This window comes from Magnolia sinica, chromosome 1, assembly GCF_029962835.1.
Source record: "Magnolia sinica isolate HGM2019 chromosome 1, MsV1, whole genome shotgun sequence".
Classification (NCBI taxonomy): Eukaryota; Viridiplantae; Streptophyta; class Magnoliopsida; order Magnoliales; family Magnoliaceae; genus Magnolia; species Magnolia sinica.
This window is the reverse complement of record NC_080573.1, coordinates 33,879,129-33,883,543: the sequence shown is the minus strand read 5'-3', so window position 1 is coordinate 33,883,543 and position 4,415 is coordinate 33,879,129.

The window sequence follows — 4,415 nt, the reverse complement described above, 5'->3', positions numbered from 1 at the left end:
CCTGGCGGCAACCATACCAACGACAATACCATTCGTGGCCAACTTATGATTGTGGAGAAACAAGTCATCATTTGGAAAGAGCAGTGGTTACCTAAAAGACTAAGCCCCAGATGACACAGGTTTGGGTGCCTAAAAACCATGACTTAAGCGTTCATGAGCGTCCGCAGCATACCCTGAGGAGCGCTATCAAAGAGCTGCTAGACCACCAACAACTTCGATAACCTCCAGCTAGGTTAAGAATGGTTTGATCGACATAACCATTCACCAAACGATGGACTGCAATCCACCACAAGTTCCCTCACACCCCATAGGGGTTAATGAGGACTCAAAGATGTCATTTACAAAGATAAAGTACTGCAACCAGAGCTTTCATCTTTGCCAATTACATTATACGAAAGAATTCATGGTCAATCAAGGAGAGACTTGGGGAGCATCCTGATCTAGAATACTCTCCTAAGGACATTTCCATGAACGAAGACTTTGAAAAAAAAAACTACATGACTTCTAAAGAATATTATTCGACGGTATAATCTTTTTTTAAGTATTGCCACAGTTGGAGTATTTTATGCAACAAGTTAACCCGAAAGGTGCAGTGGGCTTGAAAGAAAATGACCTTACAACTATGGTCTCCTTCGAAACCCTGTCACCTATCACTTTCGGCTGCAACATGGCATTCATCTTGCCGATGAAGTTCTAAGCCCGACCGGACCAAGCAAATCAGATGGCCAAAGATGTGAAAGAAACGTGTGGGACTTTGACATAGGTGAATGTAAAAGCCTTTGCAGTTAGCCATGGTAGCACGACCAAGGATCCCATTGTCATTAAGGATGAAAAATATGTAGAGAAGCATAACGAGAACCCTGTGATAGAAGTCAAAATCCCAACAGCAGGCCAAGGCCACTGAGCCAGGAGTAAAGTAGCCATTAAAGACTACGAAGAGGCACGAAAGGTCATCTTTACAAAGCCTTCTGAGTGGATGGCTAAACACCTAAAATTGTTGTACGTGTCCGCACACATAGATTTCTATCCTGTCCCACAGGTCATGGTTGACAATAGCGTGGCCGTAAATATCATGTCAATGTCTTTCGTTTAAAAACTCAAAAAGACAATCAAAGACCTAATGCTGACTGAGGTCATTGTGTCAGGTTTTACAAGATGCATCACTAACGCCAAAGGGGTGCTCGTTATGGAATTGAAGGTATGGAGCAACAAAGTCTTGGTTGCATTCTTTGTAATTGAGCCAACAACCAGCTATAATGCACTTTTAAGGAGACATTGGATTCACTCCAATTAGTGTATCCCATTATTCTTTACACTAGTTCTTGATCCTATGAAATGGACGAAAGGCCGAGATCGTCTAGGTAGACAAATGGTCATTTGTGATAGACTTAAATGTAGCCAAAGCCAATTTTTGTAATAGAAATTTTATCCATTTGCGGCTTATTGGCTAAAACAAGCACGGTCTATGGACAGGGTTACAGTTAAGGTAGATCCCACCCAAGATCTCGACGAGATTATCGCAATAAATCCATCTTAATACTAGGACTCTCTTATCAACAAAGTTAATGCGGGAAGGATAGAGGATGAGTTGAACACTTCATTAGTAATGTTTTGACGTTACTGGAGGACCTACTAGTCGAGTCAGTTCTTGCCCTAATTCAGAATTGGCCTCGTCCAACAATTATTATATTAATAGAAGGATGGTATATAGAAACAAACATTACTATGATAGAAGAATCATCGGTCCTCTAACGAGCCAAATGTGGTTATCGCATATTGGAAGCCTCCCGAATACTTCGTTGAAATGGTTCCTTAATGGATCTCGAAGCCAAGGAAGACAAAGAGGCCAAAATCATGACTATCATTTGCAAATTCGAGCAATATCTTGGCACCACCATCGATTATGACAGATGCCACGTCAATATAGCTAAGTGTTTGATGCAGGAAGATATGTTAGTGGAAGACAAGGTAGCATTCTAAGAATTGAAGCCAACACCCGCCAAGATGGACAACACTAGGGCTGATGATTCGAGATACCCCTATTGAGGTAAATCTTGGAACATACAAATAACCTCGGTACATCAGCTCATAGATTGATCCTCAAGCCCAAATGGAGATAATTTACCTTCTTAGGAAATACTCCGATTATCTTGCTTGAGATTATCGCAATATGTTGTGACTAGATTGTGATCAAATTGAGCATCATCTTTTGATCAAGGAAGAATTCAAGCCCTTTAAAAAACCCCTAAAAGGATGACTCTTGAGGTTACCCTCAAGATCAAAGAAGATGTTGGGTAGTTGTTGAAGGCCGGATTTATTAGACCAATCAAATATGCAGACTGGATCTTAAACATAGTCCCTGTTATTAAGAAGAATCGGAAACTGGGGTTTTGGTCAAGCATCGCCTTCCGATCAAGGAATGATTCAAGTCCTTCAAACAACCCACAAAAGGATGACCCCTAAGATTATCCTTAAGATCAAAGAAGATGTTGAGTAGTTATTGAAAGCTGGGTTCATTATACCAATCAAATACGTGGACCGGATCTTGAACATAGTCCCTGTTATCAAGAAGAATAGGAAGCCGATGATTCATATAGACTTCAGGAACCTAAAATTGGTAGCGTGATCGACAAGTTTATTATAAAAAGCCCACTGAGGCAAGGATCTTATCACGAATCCAAATGTGTTCATAAAGGCTGTCTCTCACAATCCTTATAAAATGGGAGATCTTTTCAAAGATGTTTAGAACTTTCGTGGCGATTATGAAGATTCAGATATCAGACCAACATCTAAGCAGATGGGAACCAATGGATTGGGTCTTGATCTGAATCTATCAAGGCTGGTCCCATCAAATTTACAGATCTTCATGATTACAATAAGGAAGATCTGAAAATAGTTTGGATCGGGACTAAACCAAATGAGACGTATCCTTAAAGATTTAAGGATCTCTGTAGCCACGCTGGCAAGATATCTGAAAAAAGTTTATAATATTTGAGGATCTCCTAACAGATAGTAATGATCAAAGAACAACTAAGCATCATAGCTAAGAAGAATCCTATATCAAAAAGGAAACCCAACAAGGTTTTAGCCGCCTCCCAAAGATACAAAAGGAAAACACAATGAAAAGCTCAAAGCCCCATGCCAAACATAACCTATCTCCATAGTATTTATCTTTTATATTATCTTAATTTTAGTCCATATACTTTTGCCCAACAATGTTGAAGTAAATCGCTACTATCTAGCGCCATCGCTTTAGTATGCTTAAGAGTAGAATAAATATCCACAAACTTCCGTTGTTAAATCCCGATCAATCGAGCCCTTATTTTAGAAATGAATAAAAACCAACATTGATGTCACCACATTGGCTGCAATTACTGGTGACAGAACTAACCCCTACCCTTCTACAAATCAGCTTATTGCTATTACATCAGATGGTTGAGAGGGTGATTGTGTCCTATAATTCAGTCTTAAATAGTCCGTCTCTAGAGGGAAGGGGGTCAATCAAACATCGAGTCGAGTACAACTCTGTCACACCTGCACTTTCCCAATCACATAAGTTAATCAAATACATGCCCTCATTAATAGATGTGGACTCATGGGGCACCGGCATTTAATCAAACATTGAGTCGAGTACAACTTTGACAGCACCTTCCTAATCGCACACGTTAACCAAATACAAGCCCTCATTAACACGTGTTGCACCGTGTTTGATTCAATTGCACAAACCCATGAAAAGATCAATTCATGAGACCTAAAGTTGGGGTTAGGCCAGTTGGGTTCCGTTGCAATTGGGGTTGGGCCACTAGCTGGAAATGCTTGGGATTTGGCAAGCACTCGTCTGTGAATACAAGCTGCTGGCATGTGTGGGGCTTTGTTCATCCATCCAGACCAGAAGTGCTATATAAGTGCCCAGAAAGAAATGGGTACTGAAAAAGAGGCACTCGACAGTGAAAATTAGGGCCATCAATGGTCTGGCTCAGGCAAAATCAAAATTTTAAATAGGCCCAGCCCGAGCATTTTAACCCCGGCAAGAGCCAACCCTGTCGACAGCCTCATCAAAAAATCATGTGGCAGAGGTATTGGTGAATCACACCTTTTGGTTAACCTAATTCATCCGGTTGACACCATGGGATGGGCCATGGCCCCAGCATCTCCATATGATCACAGTCTGTTTGTAGGTAAGTATTTGGGCTATTCAATGGTCCAGAATTAATGGGGATACAGACAGTTGGTCAGGGTAAACAAAGGGGATTTTCTTTTTCCATGATTCCCATTCATGATGAGGGCCACCATTTGAACAGTTTGGATGATCAGGTGGGCCTGCATTGGGCCATCAAATTTCTCAATCAAACGAGAGAGAGAGAGAGAGAGAGAGAGAGAGAGAGAGAGAGAGAGAGATTTTATTTATAAAAAAA